This window comes from Podarcis erhardii (genome assembly GCF_964252035.2).
Source record: "Podarcis erhardii genome assembly, chromosome: 1".
Taxonomy (NCBI): Eukaryota; Metazoa; Chordata; class Lepidosauria; order Squamata; family Lacertidae; genus Podarcis; species Podarcis erhardii.
The window spans coordinates 134512526-134534353 of record NC_138497.1 but is presented as its reverse complement, the minus strand read 5'-3'; the positions used below and the strand labels follow the sequence as shown (position 1 = coordinate 134534353).

At 42.7% G+C, this 21828-nt stretch overlaps 2 protein-coding genes across 26 annotated transcripts in view; one reads left to right on the top strand and one right to left on the bottom strand.

Annotated features, from left to right (window-relative positions):
* Nucleotides 1–13134, bottom strand: part of PCBP3 (poly(rC) binding protein 3) — a gene marked incomplete at both ends in the record, with an annotated part of 74690 nt that extends 61556 nt beyond the window's left edge. For 21 of the 25 annotated variants that reach the window (XM_081848703.1, XM_081848726.1, XM_081848710.1 and 18 more), the window contains one exon: nucleotides 4262–4401. Of the gene's footprint in view, nucleotides 1–4261; nucleotides 4402–9956; nucleotides 9998–12412; nucleotides 12493–12743; nucleotides 12827–13096 lie in introns of those variants that run through there. The other 4 variants (XM_081848725.1, XM_081848714.1, XM_081848730.1 and 1 more) reach the window with 4 other exon arrangements.
* The window catches only part of LOC309340142 (uncharacterized protein), a gene marked incomplete at its 5' end in the record, with an annotated part of 166873 nt that overhangs the window by 13081 nt on the left and 131964 nt on the right, over nucleotides 1–21828 (top strand). The gene's annotated exons all lie outside the window — the stretch shown is intronic.

The window sequence follows — 21828 nt, the reverse complement described above, 5'->3', positions numbered from 1 at the left end:
AACCTGGTTTCTACTACATGTTAAACACACCTCTGGGGCATGCAGTACTCTCAGAAGTGCTCTGTCTGAGGAGTATAGTTTCCAGGATAGGGATTGAAATTTGGTTGACCGGAGCAATTGATAGATGATTGGCATGGCTGACATGAGGAAGAGTCAGTCAACCCCTTTGTTTTCTGTAGAGTTGAAGGTGATAGAACGAAGAAGGAGCGATGGCTGGAACACTGGGTGGATCCATATACAATTTGAAACAGCAGCAGATTAAATAAAAAGATTAAAAGCCAAGCAGAAAAACTCAGAAACCAAAGACAAACTGAAACACACACACACACACACACACACACACACACACACACACACACACTTTTAAACATCCAGAGCAAACTGCTTGGGGATGCCATCAAGAAAGGATGGGTCCAATATCATCAGTATGTAGATGGTCCACCATTCAGATTCTAGGGTTAGGCCCACCCAGAGGCATCCAGTGAGCTTCAAGACTGAATAGGGACCTGGACCTGGACCTGCAATGCATTGAGGTAATGCTGATAACTAAGTGCACCATCCAAACACTCTTGGCGTTGGCCTGGGGCGATTGGCTTGGGTTGAGGCCTCCCCCTGACCCTAGCAGCTTCCACAAGTGAGCAAACAGAAGCACCACCAGCTGGATCCTCACTGGTAGCAGCCAGCAGAAGTTCCTGAAACGGAGGGGCCTTTTGAGGGAGGGGCTAAGGCAGCCCAGTGCGGTCACTGCCAGCCTCCCAACTTTCTGCCCCAATTGGTTTGTGTCGTGGGGCTATGGACGCAGTGCTCCATTAAGCCGCATTGGGGACCGGCTGGGGTTAGGATTTCACCCCGAGCAACAGATTATCACAAAAGGGATCATAAAGGCTGGAAGATACTAAATAACAAAATCCAAGTGTGAGGGGCTGCAATACTATAGCCCTTTACTTGGGAGCAATCTTCATTGAACTTAACGGGGCTCAGACATCCAGCAGTGATGCACCAGATAAGAATTGCTGTTTAAGGAAACTATATTGAACTTATAAGATATATAAATAAAAGTAAAACGGAGACATCTAATTCGTGTTAGGTTTGTTCATGGAATGATCTTATTGCTAATGTTTGCCAGTAAGGATTATGGATCTCAGAAATCTTTCTCTCCTCTTCAGTATCTGAAGCCTCATAAACTGAGCACACTCCATTCTGACCTTGACAGCAAGCTCTAAAACTGTCAGTCCAGATCTGTTTTCACTTCACCTAAATCTCAGCCTGAATTAAAATCAAGATAAGGGTTTTGTTTTGTTTTTTTAAAAAAGAATCTTATTATATGGGAGCAATCCAAAGCACAGTTAAGTCTCTTTAATGCCTATTGATGTAAGTGAGTTTAATTCTGTGTGGGATTGTGGTCTTTGTTCCTGGGTAACACAGATTTCTGCTAAAAAGGTAAAATCCACACTGAATGATCTTGTTTGTCTTGCAAGGCTGTTGCAAAGACTAGAGAAAGGCTCCGGCATTCGTGCTGTGTTTGGACTGCTCAGCAGACGGAGTCGACTGTGCTCAGTGCAGAGGGACAATTTCCTCCTGAAATTGCCACTTGTGTGGAGAGCCAGGATGATCTCCCCTGCACTTTCAGGCCACTGGACTATTCCTTTCAGGATTCTTACCTATATTTCTGAGCAACTTACTAGTTCTCTACAAACTGTGATTATTTTTACATACACTTAAGTCATTCTACACCCTAGAAATGCATGACACATGCAAAGTCACAACTCTCCTTGCTGAAAGAGAACTGGTGTGTCACAGGGAGGTGGGGGAGACATCATGTGTCCCATGCGCACAGAACTGCTATCATTTCAGAAGTACAAAATGAAAATAAATGCAGTAACTGGGTTTTTTTTTTTTGTTTCTTTTAACCTTACATATTCAAGAGTGGGCTTCTCTATATTTCTGGATGTCATCCTCCATATGCCCTCTTCAGAAACCAGAAATGACACTTACGTGTCTTGTTTGTCAAATTAGTCTCATGTATACTTAACAGTCTTTTTAAATGATCTAAATATAAATGGACTGTTATTTGTGTCCGAGTATTCATGCACATATATCTATATATGTATGCATACAGGCATATATACACAATATGCTTACATTCCTTATTTCTTTTCCTTGGCTTGTACAGTACACTGTGTTTATAATACCTGACAAAAGCAAAAGATCAAAACTTGTTTTACAGAAATAATTAGCACTAACTATTCAAGGCTGCACTGACTGATTCTTGAACATATGTTGTAACATTGATTTTTGTGAACAATCAGTGAAGCCTCATCAACATAATTACACTCTGTAGTGAGAAAATGCAAAAATCATGGATTTCTCCTTTTTGGCAGTTTTATAATGTGAATATAGTTCATAGGTGTTCTCTACCTCTAGAAAATCCTCCCTCTTCTGAATTCATAAAGTCATTGCCTACACGGTGGAGAATGAAAAGGGAAGCAGAAAAACACATTCCATCCTACAAAGTGATGCACATTTCACATTTTATTCTATTTAGACAACAAATTTTCATATCTGGGTTTCCGTTAAGAAATAATAAGGAAGCCATTTTCCATCCCAGTAATTCAGAAAACATGCGGTTTCACCTCTGCAGTAGTCCTTACACACTTTTGGACACACACACAGCTTTTTCTAATTAAAAGACTTGCCAAATATTCATTTTGTTCTTGGGTTTTAAATCCTAAGCACACTTATTAGGAAATAAGCGCCATTGAGCTCAATAGGACACACTTCTGAGTTAATACGCTCAGGATTACAGTGTATGTTTCTGGTTTCATTGGGGTCGGGGGGGGGGGTTCTGCAGCATAAGTATACCATCTCTTAATTTTACAAAAATGGGCAATGTTCAGCACAGTTTACATTTCAGAATAAAATTCTTTAAATTTTTATGCTTGTAAACATCTTAAGGCAGTAATATGAAGCTCACTTACTAAGGAGAAAGCACCCGTGAGCTCAGCGAGACTTACTTCTGAGTAAACGTGCTTAGAATTGCACTGCATGTTTTTCCTGTGCCATTTACCATTTGATGTGAAATTTGGGGAGCTGTACTTCAAATATTTATTTCACTGTAATCTAAAACGTTAGGTTCGTATTAGAAATGTCATGGAAATTCTACCACATTTTTTACCTGTATAACAATGAAGATCAATATTATTTGTGTGACATTCTTCTGATAGTATTATTATTTATGAATATTGAAATGCTTTTTGTTTTGTGGTATATGATTCATTTTAGGATAATTATAGCACATTAATTAATTCCAGAATAGAAATATTACATGCAATGGATTTGTGAAATTTAATATCATATCTGTGAAGTTATTTAACATTGGGATCTGTATAACTCACATTTCACATTTATATTTTATTTAATGCAGCTTTATGATATATTAAAAGAAATGTTAGATATCAAATTGGAATCAAAACCCTAATGCAGTTTAATTTACGTTACACTGCTCTTATGGACTAAACTAAACTAAACTAAACTAAAACTGATATTAATTTATATTCCCCCCTCCAAAAAAATCTGACTTTAAGAGAAGGAATAAGAGATTAGATCATATAATGTCACGTGTATATTAGATAAAATATTAAAAGAAATATTGGATTCCATCTAAACTGTAAGATGTATTGTTTTCTTTGCTGCGTCTTAATTTTACTAAAATTGTGAGTATTCTAGAGCATTCTAGAGCATAATGACACACTGAGAAAGTAGGTTCTGTCATATTTAAGTTTAATCATCATACTGTATTATTGGATGATCACTATTACATCAAGGTATTTGACGCAATTCTGCCTATAGTAGTAAACAAACACATTTGAGTAAAAACAATGTCTGGAGATTCTCTTAAAAGACACCCCAATCCATTGGTTTTCCCTTGGTTTTCTTTCAAACAGAAAACATTCCATCCATTCTGCTCCTTTTAGATTCCCTGTCAAGAGCATTCCTGAGACGTCACATGCAAAGTAATCCTATGCAGATTTACTCAGAATTAAGCCCCACTGTGTTCAGTGGAGCTTCCTCCCAGGTCTGCGTGCAGAGGATCGCAACCCCTTGAATACAGATCTGATATACTTTAGGGCTCCTTCATCTCACTTGCTATCTATCATTGTCTTTATGCGCCTCACTAACACACACTGGGGTAGGAGATGGGTTGGAGGGTCTTTAGAACGGCTGTTGCACACCACCAAAACAATATTTTAAATCTCCTTACCTCTAAAAAAGCAGCTTTGGAAATGATTTAGTTTGCTGTGGGTTTCAAACAGATGGTCACTCTTTCCACGTTGAGAAAAGATGAAAAATGCGAATGGGTAAAATTACAGTGTTATCTTGTTCAAATGCATAGAGGTCTAAACCCTCATTGGCCTCTGGATGGAAATCATGTGACATGGGATGAAGTGCATGTGACCTATTTTCTCCCAAATCCTTTGGTTTCCTTGAAATGGGATGCAACCAACAGTGATGTTTGCGTAATTCTGATGACATTTTATTTTCAAATAAAAAGAAGCCACTGAGCCAATCCGTTGCCCTCAGGCCACGAGGCTTCACAGATAGGAGTTCCCTGTGACTGGGGAGATGGATCCAGCAATTAGCCAAATATTACTCCTTCACCATTTGGAGTCCTATTTTTTGTTTAATTTTAAGTAACAGATAGAGAACAAACAATTTTGATGAATATATGCACATTCATCTGAATTGTGCAACATCAGTGTAATTCTCGTTAAATCGCATGGCTTGTCTAGTGGTGTTGTGTACCACTCAATATAGCTTAGTGTAGTGACCTAGTTATTTAACTGTTTCCACTCCGGCAAATCTATCTTACTAATGTAAAGATGACATATGCAGATTGAAAATGGACACCATTCTAAGTATAATTTCTAAGTTACGATTTCTAGAAGTTTCTTTTTGGATGCTTCCCAAAGGATTTCAAGGCATTGAAACCAATGAACTGAATATATTATTTCTGGTCACACTGTTGATAGGTAAGCTTGATGTATTTTCTGAACCAGGAAAAACAGTTGTTATTGTTACTTATCTTGGCGCTGTACAGCTTTGCTAGATTTTTGTGGGTTCTGCTGCATTTTTAATGATTTTATTGTGTTTCTTTTAAAATTGTATCCTGCTCTGAGAGCCCTGTTACGGGACAGTTTTTCTATTGTTTCAATGTGTTGGAAATTCTTTGTTCAGAAGGTATGATATAATTCTACTATTACTATTCTATAATATAAATAGTAATGTGCCCCCACTTTACTGTTTGCAAGTGTAGCATGTTAAATGACAATCTGCTTTTCACCGAGAAAACCGATGCTAAAGACCATCCACTCTGTAGGTCGCTGTCATCCCCACTGCATAAAAAGGATTCCTTTGTTTACTTTGTGCCAATGTACATATCTGTCCTGTTCACAGTGACCGTTTTTTGTTTGTTTGCTTGTCAATGTCAGCTACCTTTCCTTCTGAATTGATTCCTGGATTCATTACGCTTCATGAGCAGAAGCTGCAGTTTTGCATACAGCTATTTAACCCACTTTGAGGCTGGATAGCAGAGAGCAGCAAGCCCACTCAAGTGAGGGATCAGGGCCATTGGCCATTGCAGCTAGTTCTTTGGTTTCAACACGAGCAAGATTGCCTCTCCTTGCTCCACTCCACTGCAATAATATCGACGAGTTGAACCTGAAAGATCCAAGTGGCAGGAACCAGGTACTTTGGGGCCATCCTGGAAACATGTAACCTGTGACTATGCTAAACGCTGGGCCTCACTCGTTCTCCTGAGTTCAGACATAACCAGAATGGGTGGAGCAATGGCAGGTGGCATCCAGGCCATTTCTGCAATGTAGAATCAGCCAAGTGCAAACAGGATCCCAAACCAAATGGTTCTGATACATGTTACAGGTGGCCAGATTGTTTCTCAGTTTCTTTTTCTCATTTCATGAAAATTCGAGTGATGTAAAGCATCAGCCAGAAACTCAAGGATTGTTTCTCAGTTTCTTTTTCTCATTTCATGAAAATTCGAGTGATGTAAAGCATCAGCCAGAAACTCAAGGAATGTCCAAGAACACCAAAGTACATTCTGGCACCCCCCTAATCAGGACCATTGATGGTGTGGCATTCCAGGAGCTCCCAGAACTGATTCAGATGCGCTCTAATGTGGAAATAGCAATCAACTCAATTTTTTAGAACAAATGTAACAAAATGGCAGGATCCCATACTATAACTATGTAATAATGGCCTGTTCCTGCCCTGATTTTCTTCAAGCACAAGTGTCTTGGTCCCAACCATACTGTATATATACTGTATGTGTGTGTGTATTTATGTGTATATATATGTTGCATCCTTTTGTTTTGTGGCAGAGTAGTAAAGAATGGAATTGTTAGATAAATGCCATTCCTTATCAAGGCAACAAAAGGATACATCAAAACATTTTGCAAGGTTGGAAACAAGAACGGGTTTTTATCTTGTTCAGGCTTGAAACCTAGGATGGTAATCAGCTAACACAACCCATCACTGCGAGGATTTGTGCCATCTGCAGATCTGCTCGAGAGGGTTAAGGGGCCTCCTAGAAGAAATTCCAGGGGTCTCAGGGCAAGGAGAGAGAGAGATTGTTCAACTGCACAAGCAGAAATCCTTGAACTGAAACTGTTCACTTCTTACTGTGTCCGATACATCCCCCTTTCTACATCCCCCTTTCTGCAGGTCTGTTCTCCCTGCCTGTGTTCAGCCACAATGGTCTTCCCACTAGTTCTATCTATAATGGTTAAGTAGTGCAGTGATGATTTTATTTGTTCAACTAGGAGCCATAACAAATATTTTCTAAAAATCAGAGTTTGACCCTTAATGTCCTGGCTGCAAGCGCAAATAGGAAAACATGCGATGCAACATACTTTTCCTTGTCCAATAGGAAAAGGTGCCCAAACTCCCATGGTGAAAAAGAAAATCAAAATATGATAACAGGACAGAGATTAAGAAGAGAGGCAAAGGTCTTCTCAGTCTGGTAGATTAATTGAAAAGAGGTTGTTGTATTCAATGTGACATTCCTGAATTTCAATATGAAAACTGAATTACGTTTCTTTCTAAATGATTAAGTGCTAATTTTCTTAACAGGCTTGCTACTGAGTATACTATGAAATATTAAAAGCAATTGCTGATGTGAGAACAGATATGCTAGAGAAACAACAACTGTGCAATCAATAGAGATTTTCCATTGCCACTCTTTGCTTGGAAACAAATGCGGGGTTATCAATTGTACACTGTCAGGAGCCTGAAAGGATAAACTGCAGTACTTGCCAGCTCAGAATCTGTGTTGTCCTTCATTGAAAGGCATTTGGCTAAACCAAGCTCCAAGTAATCAACTAAATAATTATATCAGATGTACTCTCCTCCCTCAATAGCAGGCCAGCTGGATTAGAGGATCAAAACAAGTACTCTTTAAATTAAAACCACTGTGAAATTCAAGAAGAGAATAAGGTAATGTTGGAGGGTCATTAAAATATTTACTTCAGGACACAGTTCATTAGCACATAGTGGGATTAGGCTTTGAATTACTGAACAGACCCTGTTGATACATTTCAAAAACGGACCGCAACTGTCTCTGAGAAAGCTTTCCCACAAAAATTTTTTGCATGTGAATGGAGCTCTCTCTGGATATAGTACATATAAACCTAAGTGTCCGGCCAAATCAGACCAAAGGCCTAGCTGGTCCAGCATCCTGTTAACACAGTGGTGGACCACATGCCCATGGGATGCACAATTCCCCCCCCCCCAATACCCCAATGCAGATCATTTATAAGCAAGTTTAAAAGTACAATACTGATCCTTTGGGGGACTACTTCCAGCACTCCATTGTGAGAACTGCCCAATTACTTCTACTCTCTGATTCCTGTTTATTGATCGATAATAATACAATGACCGCTCTCCACATCAAATGGAGGGCGCCCTTTGCGAGCAGCACCCCCGATGCTACGTGACACCTGGCCAAGCACTCCTGGACTGCCTCCCCAAGTTGCAAATCTTGAGATTCCCGCCAAACATCAGCTCAAAGAACCAATTGCGACTGGGAAGGCGTAGCTAGGGGAGCAGGCCAAGAAAGGGTAGGGTCTTAAAAGGGGGTGGAACCTGCATGGGAGTTCTCAGTCAGCTCCAGAGCTTCACCCGCCCTACCCTCCTTTCGTTTAGGCCTTTTATTGCAGGTTAACTTCATCTTTACAGGTATGCAGGCGCTGCTACGGTCTTACGATGGTTGCTGTTGAAGGACCAGGAAGGAATTTCTCTGCATTGGCAGGTTTTGCCTTCCCTGTAGCAAAACACCACAACTTTGGCAGTTTCAGGCCTTGGTTGGAATCCTTTAGTCCATCTTCCCTAAATGGGGGGGGGGCTGAAGCAGTGACACGCCCCCCCCCCCCCGCGGTGGCGATCCTAGGGTTCCCCGTTAAAGGGGCTGTGTTGAGGGGAGTCACTGGCCATACACTGAAAGGTTGTCAGTGCACTCCCCTGTGTTGAGGTGAAATGGGGGGTGGGCTCTCTGCTTAAACATACATCTTTCAGAGCCAGCCCTCTGTGCCCCAGATCCCCGGCTGGGGACTGGGAGGGATAAACACCCAATGCCTAAGCCAAGGTCTTCCTACATTTGAAAGTTCAATAAAGTTGTGGCCAATTTTAATCCCATAACACATTGCCACGAGTCATTATTCCACCCGGGTGTCGTCTGGGGTCGGTGTGGGAGGGATATCTGCCTGGGCACGCAATTTGTTTTATCTTGTACTCTTACTCAGGAATCTTTGGTGAAGGACTTTAAAGGTAAAGGGACCCCTGACCATTAGGTCCAGTCGTGGCCGAATCTGGGCTTGTGGCGCTCATCTCGCTTTATTGGCCGAGGGAGCCGGCGTACAGCTTCAGGGTCATGTGGCCAGCATGACTAAGCTGCTTCTGGCGAACCAGAGCAGCGCACGGAAACGCCGTTTACCTTCCCGCCGAAGCAGTGCCTATTTATCTACTTGCACTTTGTGCTTTCAAACTGCTAGGTTGGCAGGAGGAAGGACTTTATTATAAGCTTTTTGAAAGTCTAAGTACATAATGTTTTCTAGAACATCCCATTAATATGCTGATTGACACTAGAAACTACAGTGGTGCCTCGCAAGATGAAAATAATCCGTTCCGCGATTCTCTTCGTCTAGCGGTTTTTTCGTCTTGCGAAGCAAGCCCATTGACGGCTTAGCAGATTAGCGCTATTAGCGGCTAAGCGGCTTTTAGCGGCTTTTAGCGGCTTATCAGCTTAGCGGATAAGCAGATAAGTGGCTTAGCGGCTTAGAAAAAGGGGGGGGAAGGGGGGAAAGTCGGAAAAACTCGCAAGACATTTCGTCTTGCGAAGCAAGCCCATAGGGAAATTCGTTTTGCGAAGCGCCTCCAAAACGGAAAACCCTTTCGTCTAGCGGGTTTTTCGTCTTGCGAGGCATTCGTCTTGCGGGGCACCACTGTACAAGGAAGAAGCAGCTGGAGAGAATGACTCATGGTTTCAGTTGTCTCTACACAAATGCACAGAGCATGGGAAACAAGAAAGACAAATTGGAGCTTTTAATACAGGGTGGCAAATATGACCTGGTAGGCATTACTGAAATCTGGTGGGATAAGAATCATGACTGGAATGTAGGAACTGAGGGATATAACTTGTTCAAAAGGAATAAACCAAACAGGAAGAGAGCAGGAGGAGTATTATATGTAAAGGATATGTACACTTGTGAAGAATCCATGACCTGGAGCATCGAAAGCAGTATATGGGTAAAAACTGTTGGAGAGAGAAACAACAGTGACCTTACTGTCGGTGTCTGCTTTAGACGTCCAAGCCAGACTGAAGACTTGGATGATGCTTTCCTAGAGCAGATTACCAAACATTCAAAAAAGAGAGGTATAGTACTCACAGCAGACTTCAACTTCCCTGTTACCTGGTGGAACTCAAACTCTGTAAAAGAAAAAGTAAGGTCCTTAAAGGTGAAATGTTGAAGGCCCAAATGCAGACAGTTTCAAGAAGAAAAGAAAGGTGGGGTGCATGTAACGGTCTACCTGTGAGCACTTATAAAATGATGATGTGATTACTAAGACCCAACATGGGTTTCTCAAAAATAAGCGATGCCAGGCAAATCTCATTTCTTTTTTTTATGGAGTTACAAGCTTGGTGGATCAGGGGAATGCTGTGGACATAGTGTATCTTGACTTCAGTAAGACTTTTGACAAAGTCCCCCATGGTATTCTTGTGAGGAAGCTGGTGATATGTGGGTTGAATGAGGTAACTGTTAGGCGGATTTGACTGACTGAGCCCAAAGAGTACTCATTAATGGGTGGTAAGTGGGGTGGTGCAGGGTTTTGTCCTGGGGCCGTTGTTGTCCAACATCTTTATAAATGAAGCAATTGAGGGGGTGCTCATCAAATTTTCAGATGACACCAAACCGGGAGGGGTAGCTCGTGCTGCAGAAGACAGAATCGGGATTCAAAATGACCTTAACAAACTGGAGAACTGGGCACAAGCTAACAAAATAAATTCCAATAGGGACAAATGTAAAGTACTACAGCTGTACAAATCTAAGATGGAGGACACCTGGCTTACCAGTGGTACATGTGAAAAGGATCTAGGGGACAACAAGCTTAGCACAAGTCAACAGTGTGATGCAGCAGCAAAAAAAGACTAATGCTATTCTCAGCTGCATCAACGGAAGTATATATCCAGATCAAGGGAAGTAATAGTACCACTCTGTTCTGCCTTGGTCAGGCCACACCTGGAGTCCTGTGTCCAGTTCTGGGCATCACAATTTAAGAAAGATGTTGACAAGCTGGAGCGAGTGCAGAGGAGGGTGACCAAGATGACCAAGGGTCTGGAAACCAAGCCTGATTAGGAATGGTTGAAGGAGCTCGGTATGTTTAGCCTGGGAAAGAGGAGACTCAGAGGAGATATGAAAGCCATCTTCAGATATCTCAAGGGGCTGCTCCATGGAAGGTGGAGCCAGCTTGTTTTCTCCTGCTCTGGAGGGGAGGACCTGAACCAATGCCTCCAAGTACAGTGGTACCTCGGGTTAAGTACTTAATTCATTCCGGAGGTCCGTTCTTAACCTGAAACTGTTCTTAACCTGAAGCACCACTCCTGCTGCCGCCGTGCCGCCAGAGCACAATTTCTGTTCTCATCCTGAAGCAAAGTTCTTAACCTGAAGCACTATTTCTGGGTTAGTAACCTGTAACCTGAAGCGTCTGTAACCCGAGGTACCACTGTAACAGGAAAGGAAATTCCAACTAAACAACAGAAAAAAACTTTCTGTCAGTAAGAGCTGTTTAACAGTGGAACAAACTCCCTCAGAAGATATTAGTCTTTGGAGCTTTTAAACAGAGGTTGGATGGCCATCTGTGTTGGATGTTTTAGTTGAGATTCCTGCATTTCAGGGGTTGGGCTAGATGACCCTTGGGGTCCCTCCCAACTCTTTGAGTCTATGATTCCATGATTTTAAGTTTAAAGACAGAACTGGGGATGAGAGATACGTCTCCAATCCATGTCTGTCATTTTGTGGCCTTTCAGCATTTTAAAAAATAATTATTTTTAAATTTCATTTGATTACTCTCCTGGCAACTGAGAGCTCCCTTGCTGTCCTGCAAAAGTGTTCAGATAGACCTGCAAAATCATAGTGAATACTAGTAAAATACTACAATACTAGTCCTCCCTCCTGCGGCAAAACCCCATCATTTTCTTCTTCTTGGGAGGATGTGTTTCTTGCACTCCCTTCCTCTCCTGCAGTAAAACACTGAGGATCTTTTAAAAATCAAGTAGGCAAAAGGCTGTCTCCTCCTCCCACCCCATATAATACATACAAGGCGGTGAAATGCCATGTTCCTGGAGCTGGGTTGTGGCTTGCAATTTTACAACCCTGAGAATAAAATGCAGGACTTCTTGGACGTCAGGAAGGGTTCATACTGTGATGCTGGAATGCTTTCAGTTCATCGGGGCCTTCTGACTAAAAAGCATGCAGCATCCTGTATATGTAATCAATAGCAATAGGCTTGCCATTTGGAATGCATATTCAAAACATCATATGGCATACGGTTCATGACATTTTATTGCCACGCAGGCTGAGGCAGGATGAATCTCACTAGCCACAGAAAACGTCAGAGATGTCCTCCTCCACATGAATTTCCTCTTTGCCCCCAGCAAGGTTGACGCGTGTTCCACATTGGGAGGGATATTGTTTTCTGACTAATTATTTCAGAAGGGCGTGAAGAGGAAGCAGCAAACAATGGGGAGAATGAGAACAAATGTCCGGGATCTCTGTTTCCCTAGGCCACAATACCACAGAAACAAATCTAATTCCTAAATCAATACAATTAACTATTGGCTCACCTTCAAGTTCATATTAAGCAGAAGGGTCAAATTAAGACATTAACTGGTTATCAATGGATTGCTTATATCCCCCTCCTCTCTGGACAATTAACCAGGGTTCAAAGCACAAGCACTCCACTGTTTCCGTTAGGGGGCGTTATTGAGCTCACTTAAAAAAAACGCCTCACCCTGAACACCTCCCTTGTTCTCTTAGAATGGCAATGGCACCCACCTAAGAGGTGCAGGAACTGAGTTCCAGCAAGTTCTGGCTGGAAAAAAGCCCCAATTATGCCTCATGCACCACATCTAGAAATACCTTGAGGAACTGGGGAGCACTGTAATGGCCGCTTACCCAGTCTCCAGGTGGACAGCAGTTGTAGCTCGTCACGTCAGGCCCTCAACTCCACAGAGGTCTCTCCAAAAGTCTTCTCCATTGTGCAGCCAGCGGCTGGGGAATTCCCCCGGTCGGCCACAAAGGAGAGCAGGATGGCCCCCATCCCCAAGTTTTGAATCAGCCAATCAGTGACAAGAGGGCCCAGCTATATAGGCCGGGTGAACCTGAATTTGGGGTTGCAGTCAGCAGAAGAACAATTCTCTTCATGCTGTGGTTATTTTGCATGCTAATGTTTTCTTCCCTGCACTGCATAACAGACCTTGTGATGGTTCATTAATGGTTGCTGTATTCAGAGCCAGGAATGAGTTTACCTGCAAACAGATTGGCCCCATTTGGAGGTTTGTCTTCTTCATAAGCAACAGTCAGCGGTGGAATCATAGAATCATAGAATCATAGAGTTAGAAGAGACCACAAGGGCCATCGAGTCCAACCCCCTGCCAAGCAGGAAACACCATCAGAGCACTCCTGACATATGGTTGTCAAGCCTCTGCTTAAAGACCTCCAAAGAAGGAGACTCCACCACACTCCTTGGTAGCAAATTCCACTGTCGAACAGCTCTTACTGTCAGGAAGTTCTTCCTAATGTTTAGGTGGAATCTTCTTTCTTGTAGTTTGGAACCATTGCTCCGTGTCCGCTTCTCTGGAGCAGCAGAAAACAACCTTTCTCCCTCCTCTATGTGACATCCTTTTATATATTTGTTGTTGTTTTTTATATAAATATTTATTAAGGTTTTACATAATAAAACAGATATCACAATCAGAAAAAAAGAAAAGAAAAAGACAATCAAAAATAACACAAACCCAAAATGACAAAAACAACAAAAAAAGAGAAAAAAATTATTCCTTGCTTACTATCTTTATAACCCTCTTTCCTGACTTCCTCACATCTCCCTTTTCTGTGTTCCCCTTTACACAATCAAATTCAGCAATTTCCTGCCCTTTTTCCAATCTTATACCCTATTTATACATTTCAACCTATTATTCCTTTAGTTTCTTTTCCTTTTAAAGCCATTTATCACATGTTCTTTATAACTTAATCCCTAGTATCATTTGTTTAGTCTCGACATAATAATACTCTGGTCTTACCCCTTTCATCCTTTTATATATTTGAACATGGCTATCATATCACCCCTTAACCTCCTCTTCTCCAGGCTAAACATGCCCAGCTCCCTTAGCCGTTCCTCATAAGGCATCGTTTCCAGGCCTTTGACCATTTTGGTTGCCCTCCTCTGGACACGTTCCAGTTTGTCAGTGTCCTTCTTGAACTGTGGTGCCCAGAACTGGACACAGTACTCCAGGTGAGGTCTGACCAGAGCAGAATGCAGTGGCACTATTACTTCCCTTGATCTAGATGCTATACTCCTATTGATGCAGCCCAGAATTGCATTGGCTTTTTTAGCTGCCGCGTCACACTGTTGGCTCATGTCAAGTTTGTGGTCAACCAAGACTCCTAGATCCTTTTCACATGTCCAGGGCGGAGCAAGGTGCCCATGAAGGCGGAGTGAGCCGCCAATGGCAGACATTTGGCACACCACCCGCCCGCGACTCCGAAGCCTCCCCCAAGCTGTCAAAATGAAGGGGGAAGGGGGGAATGCCGGCAAAGTGGCGCAGCTCCCCGCTTCCCCTGACAGCTCAGGGTTAGCTTGGGAGTCACGGGCGGGCAGCACTCCGAATGCCACGCCCCCTCCCGGGATGACACCCGGGGCAAATCACTCCCACCGCACCCCCCTTCCTCTGCCACTGGCAACAAGTTTGGGCAGATAAGAGATTCCATTGGGTGGAATCCTTAGTTTAATATCGGGTCGGGGTAAACTGGTGCATTGCCCCTATCCTGAACAGGTGTGATTGCAGGGTACCCTGTTAGAGGGGAGTCTCTGTCCAGAAGCCAAGCGGGGGGGGGGCAGATGGGCTGTTGCCTCGGGGGACCACCTACATGGAACTGCGTCTGGAGGAGGCCTCCTAATGCCAGGCACAACCCTGCTGAAGTGCCAGCCCTCCATCTGGAGGCTGAACCCAGGGCCTGAGACAAAAAGCTTGCCTACAACTGCAATCTATAAAAGGTGTGGCCAATTTTAAATCCCAGAGCGCTGTCTTGTGCAGTGTGTCCCACCTATCATTGTCGAGGCCTCTGTTCCCTGGGGTGGGAGTGGGGCATCACTGCAAGTGGGTCTGCAATATTATAATTGCTGAGAAATAATGCTTTATCTGATTATGCTAGAACCTGATGCAAAAGGAATACAAGAATATTCCATGCCGTGAAAGGCCATAGAACCTTTAAATTTTGCACGTTTTGTTTGGGTTATCTTTTCAGATATTTGCTACTGTGTGAAACGCTGCACTGGTAGATTGTTGCAGATGGGCTTCAAACAATAATACCAAGGTGGGAGAATCAGAAGTCAGTGATATATTAAAAAAATAATAATTCATTTTTCTTTTTCATTCATTACACATCCATCACACAGTGGAATTCATCTAAAATACAATCTGAAAGAAAGTCAGGTGTGCAGTGCATGGTGGGCTGAAAATATCACTGTGTCTTTTTGCAGTTTGCCTAGTTTCACGGATGAAAGGAACAAAGCGTTACTATATGTGAGTTACTGGCCAAACCAAACAATCTGGTCTTGCTAGGCTATAAAAGAAAAGATGAGATCAGACCATTTGGGGGCAAATCCTGTGATACTCTTTCTACATCACTATGGCTACACTGCTGCTATTAATATTTTGTCAGAAATATGTATGGACAGAAAATATATGAACAGAAAATCTAATATTAAAAGAACCAGCAGCATTTAGAAAAGCTTTGCTGTAAGAGAAACTTTCCATGTCCCTGGTCACTTTGCTCCTAACTTTGAGGAAGAAGAAAAAGAACTCTAAAATTGCTGAACTAGAATTTATTAGCAAATTTAATTTCATTCAGGTTGGGCTTCACTGAGTCCATTGATTTCTTTCATACTGGAGATATTAAAGTAACACAGCTCATTGTTTATCTCTTTCATGTATATAATGCAACGCCGCCTCCTGCCAAAATCAGAAAGTGGGCTTTATGAACAGCCTGTCATTTTATATACATTAAATCTCCGAGAGCAAGTTGTGATTTTTCCCCCCTTCTTGAACAACTTAAAATCTACACTCAGATACAAGATCTCTCTGATTTCGTTGGTTGTACAAAATAAAACCCTGCAGGAACCACAGCCGTATCTACTTATTTATTTCTCACTGAATGTAAAAGTGCAGCATTTGCCTGTATTCTGTGAATTCCCCACTGACTGTATCTTGCATATGGGACATTTCCTTGTCTTTCCTGGTATGGCACACTTATTTTGCTTTTGCTCCTGGCGTGCCTGGATACTTGAATTAGAGCTTTAGGAGACTGATGTATGGAAGAAGCTACCTTGGGGCAAGGGCTGGACTTAATGGCCCTCTAACCCCTCCAGCCTCCTTATTCAATGAAAGACGGGAAGACATTTGTCATTGATACTTTGCTGCATAAAAACCTCATCTTTTGGAGAAATTAACTAGGTCGGAGATACTGTGGTTCAAGCAGTAGAGCATTGTGGATCTGGCTCCATATATGTGGTTGTCAGTTATTTGGATAATAGGTTGCCTTGAGCTAACTCAGCTTCAGTCCCTGGCAAAAATGAAGATACTCTGCACTTCAGGAGACAAGGAGAGAAAATGTCAAGGATTAAGATTATCTTATCTTCTTATAGAGATAAACTGGAAAATTTAACAGAAGTGCTGACTGCCATAGGATAAGGTGCTATAAATGAGTTTCGAAAGAGGGTAAGGATTTGCTGTATCTGATTGGACAAAGAGGAACACAAAAAAGGGAGGCGTGAGGAAGTCAAGAAAGAAAGTTTTGTAAACATGAATTTAAAAATTGGAGTTTTTATTTTTTATTTTTTCTTGATGTATATCTGTGACTGTTTTTGCTGTTTTGTATTTTTCTGAAGTTTTTTCTTTTTCTGTGAAAATAAATAAATATATTTTTTTAAAAAAATAAGGTGCTACAGAATTATTTTCAGAATTCTGAAAGAAAGGAGGAGGGAGGCTGCCAGCTAACAAAACACAGCAGATGAGCATTTCAAACCTTGGCACTCCTGCCAAGGCTGAATTTGATGGAGACATTGGCTGAGGCTAATTACTGGAAAACCCTTTTTACGTCGGTTGTCTTGGGACTGGCATGTTATGTACAAAGAGTAAAAAAAAAAGATAGTCATCTTTCATTGTGATATGGACCTTCTGCTCTGGAGGAACCAATAGTGACAGCATGTTATTCTGTACTAGTTTTGTAATTTGATTGTTAACACAAATCTCTCTGTATGCATCTTTGACAGTACTGTCCACTCCGCATTATACGGTTGGTACCCAAACTGAGACCTTTGTGTATGGCTAATGAGAATTAGCTGCATAAGTGATTCCAGATACTTGGAAATTCCCCTCTGAATTTGATTCTGCCAGCTGTGGGGTCCAAGTTCCACTTCAAAAACAATAGATCAACAGTGAAATTGAGTGTCCTGAGCTAGCAGGACACCAAAGAAAGGGAGGAGGATCCTGGTGAGGGGTGTAGCTGTGATTGGTACATATCAGGATAAGCTGAAGAGAGGGAAGGGGAGGTTGGGGACTTAAGAGGTACTCACGGGACATGAGAGGCTGCTGCAGGGGCCAGGGGAGCCTGGGGAGGGGGACACATCACTAGAACCAGAGGTGCCCCTATCTCCAGGAACACAGCAATCTCTGAGGAGCTGGGAACAGCAAGAAGTGCATCCAGGAGACTGAGGCAGGCAAGGAAACCCAGCCCAGCGGAGGACCTTAAGGTCCACAAATAACAACACTTTGGAGGTCCCGAGCCTCAAGGAGGTTAGGTTGGTTTCAACTAGGGCCAGGGCCTTTTCAACACTGGCCCCAAGAGACTAGGGCCCTGCGGGACTTGACATCTTTCCACAGGGCCTGCAAGACAGAGCTGTTCTGCCTGGCCTTTGGTTTGGACTCGGTCTGACCCTTATGTTTCCCTTCTCTTATGGTCTTGATTTATCAGCTATTTTAAAATGAGGCTGCATTTTAAATTGCATTTTAAACTGTATTTTAAATTGGTTGTCCGTCCCCCCCCCCCCCCCCCGTTTTCACCTATTATGTTTTTACTGTGATTTTACCTGCCCTGAGCCCGGCTCTGGCCAGTGAGGGTGGGGTATAAATAAAATTTATTATTATTATTATTATTATTATTATTATTATTATTATTAGGGAATCAGGTGGAAATCACAGGGCTCATTAACTCTGGGATGAGGTTTGTGGTCGCTCAGCTGGATGAGGCTCAGGGCAGGTGAGGGTCATAGCTACACAGCTGGCACAAACTCAGATACATCAAATAAGATTGGGCGGAAGAAAAAGAGACACAAGGCAGAGGCACTGTGTCTGCTCAACTTTCTCTGCTGCTGGAGCACAACTTGGCTGCTTTGGGGACCTCACCTGGGGCTGACCCCAGGTGTTCCAACCCTGGATCTTCTGCAGAGGGCAGAACCTGACTCTGGGGATTGACTTTGGACCTTGCTCATTGTATTGGACCTGGACCGATATTTGACCCTTTCGACGGTCTGCCTCCTCTCTAGTGTTGCTCTTGGGGCTGTGAGCACCATCAGGATTTACCTCTGGGTATGCTGGGGTTCAGGACAGTGAGTGGTGCTGTGGGCTTGCCGATCAGAAGGTTGGCGGTTCGAATCCCTGCAACGGGGTGAGCTCCCGTTGCTCGGTCCCTGCTCCTGCCAACCTAGCACTTTGAAAGCACGTCAAAGTGCAAGAAGATAAATAGGTACCACTCCAACAGGAAGGTAAACGGCGTTTCCGTGCACTGCTCTGGTTTGCCATAAGCAGCTTAGTCATGCTGGCCACATGATCCGGAAGCTGTACGCCGGCTCCCTTGGCCAGTAAAGCGAGATGAGCGCCGCAACCCCAGAGTCGTCCGCGACTGGACCTAACGGTCAGGGGTCCCTTTACCTTTACCTATGCTGGGGTTTAGTACAGTGAGGTTGTTCAGCTTTCAGTTTTGCACATCAAGTTATGAACAATACAAATGCATTGATCATTCCTGCGACCAATTTTGATGCAGTGTGTGTGTTGTGGTCTCTGCTCTAATTCTGTATTCTTTAGTCTCAGCTTGGCTGTGAAACACTATTTATGCATCAAGAAGATACTGGCCAGCAATTGAAATTCTATGTGCAATGAGGCTTTGAACTTTTGTTCCTTAAGCCCCACTGCTATGCCTTGTGGCCAGTGAAAGCAAGGGCGGGCTGGTGTTGAAGGAAAAGGACTCAAAATCCCACTGGGCTTGCACCAGCCCTAAAGGAACTCTTCGGATCCTTTTCACTGAATCCCCAAATACAAATAGTCCAATTTTGCCATAGTCTTTTAGCTCAGTAGAAGGGGTGACATTGGAAGAGGCAGCACGCCCGAGCTCTCTGTGTGACTTCCTATACCACAAAAGGAGGGCAAACAATCCTTTTCTGACCTGTGTTCCCATCCCTCTCCTTCCTGTGTATTTCACACAGACAGAGGCAATGATTTTAATGTCCCAGTGAACAAGCCATCAGAACACATCAGCCTCAAAGACCAGACTTCAATAATGTCACATCCCCTCCTAGGCACAGCTGAGGCAAGAAAAACCAATTCAACTGCTGTGCGCTCATGTCATGAATGCATATTATTTGTTGTTTCCTTTTTTTTTTTTTAAAAGCATTCTTGGAGAACTAAGTAAATCTCTATACACAGCAAGCGAAAAACAAAAACAAAATACCCCTTTTATGTAGACATACCTACGGGAAGGCACAAAGAAAGGGTGCTCTCATTCTGAAAAGCAAAGAAGACATAATAGGAAATGAGAGAGCTGAAGTCATCACAGTCTCTGCAGAAATGAGCTGAGAAAAGCTCTGTGCCCACATGAGCAGATCTGACATCCCCCCTGGCAGGGAACCTAATAAACGGAGACACTGTCCACTTGGCAAAATGAGCTCAAGTTAAAAGACTTCCCAGCTGACAACTTTGGGTATCTAATAGTATGTTTGTTAAATTAATTATTTTTTATGCTGATGATTATTCCTGCCTCAGTTCTCCCTCTAGATCCTTCCACATGGAAATTAAGAAGATTGCTGGTTCACAATCATCCCGAGGACCAAACTAGATGTGACCCAGGAGACCCAGCAGAGGGGTCTCAGTTGTTGTTTTTTTAAAGAAAAAAACTGTAGTAGAAAAAACGTGATTTGAATCAGGACCATGAATCAGGGGAAGGAGTGTTTATCTCATTCTCATTTTCCTTGTTGAATTCTTTTTTTAAAAAAATAAATATTTATTAAAGTTTTTGAATATAAATGCACAAATAATAAACAATCTTACTTCTGTCACAGACATAGTTTCATCACTTCTTTGGACTCCCTCGCGTCTCCCGCTCCCATTTACATCGTTAAAAGATTTTTCCAAACTAATTATCAACTTGTTTACAATCTCATGTCCACTCATTCAAATATAATCTAGCAATTCTTCCAAAAAAATTTATATTTTCTTTAGTCTCACTTATCATCAAATTTAAATCTAATTTAGTGGTGGCCAATTTTTTATAATCTAGCATCCTTCTTAACATTCAGCCAAATTACAATGTTTTTGTAGATACATCTTAAATTTCTTCCAGTCTTCCTCCATCTTCTCTTCTCCCAGATCACGGATTCTGCCAGTCATCTCGGCCAGTTGCATATAGTCCATCAGCTGCATCTGCCACTCTCATTTTCCTTGTTGAATTCACCCCAGGTTGCGATTTACCTAATGATGAAATTCTGAATCTGTAAGATTTCTTTGGTGAGGCAAATAATAGCTTTGGGGTTCAGTAAGTTTAATGGGGGAAATGGCATTTAGTGTGGCAGCACCTGCCCCTTGGAACTCCCTGCCTATTGAGATCAAGCAGGCAGCTACACAGTACTGTTTCTGGTGTCTGCCCCAAACACTCCTGTTTAGAGAAGTCTACCCAGATGCTTGGGGATGTGGGTGGCGCTGTGGTCTAAACAACAGAGCCTAGGGCTTGCCGATCAGAAGGTTGGCGGTTCGAATCCCCGCGATGGGGTGAGCTCCCGTTGCTCGGTCCCTGCTCCTGCCAACCTAGCAGTTCGAAAGCACATCAAAGTGCAAGTAGATAAATAGGTACCACTCTGGCGGGAAGGTAAATGGTGTTTCCGTGCACTGCTCTGGTTCGCCAGAAGCGGCTTAGTCATGCTGGCCACATGACCCGGAAGCTGTACGCCGGCTCCCTTGGCCAATAAAGTGAGATGAGCGCCGCAACCCCAGAGTCATTCACGACCGGACCTAACGGTCAGGGGTACCTTTACCTTTACCTTTACCCAGATGCTTAGAAAGTTGAAATAACTTTAATCTGTTTTAGTATTGTAACTTTGGTATGCTTTAAATTAGGTTTGGGCTGTGATTTTTTCTTGATTTTACAGCTTTATCTTTGTAAACCACTATGAGGTTTTAGAATCAAGCGATGTATATGTTTTTATGAAATAAAATAAATAATATTCCATTTCCATGAAACAGATTTACAGGAAAAACACCCAAATATATAAATGAAGAAGTTTGTTATCTAACTTGCTGGTCTAAGCTCCACTTATATGTAGGGCTACATCTTCCAAAAATCACTCTGAGGGCTCATCCAGATTTCCTTTCATGCAGCATTTCTAGGCACAGGTTCAGGCTTTACAGCTCCATGTCCGAGTGTCGGTGGGTTTTTGCTTTGTTTGGGTTTTGCCCTGGTGCTTTCCTGCGAAAACCCTTTCTTCATTGCTGAAAACAGTTCTGCAGAAAACCTGGATTGCCATTTGCCCCAGTTCAGCATTAAAGAGCAGGTTTTCCTGGGGAAAGCAGCGAGGCAAAAAAAGGAGAAAACAGTGCTTGGACAGGGACTGGAATTTCGCATGGAGCCAAGCCTAGAAAGCTGTGCCTCTGACAACACATTGATGGGCAAGGCTGCACCTACTGATTTTCTGAGCCTGTTAAAGATACAGGAG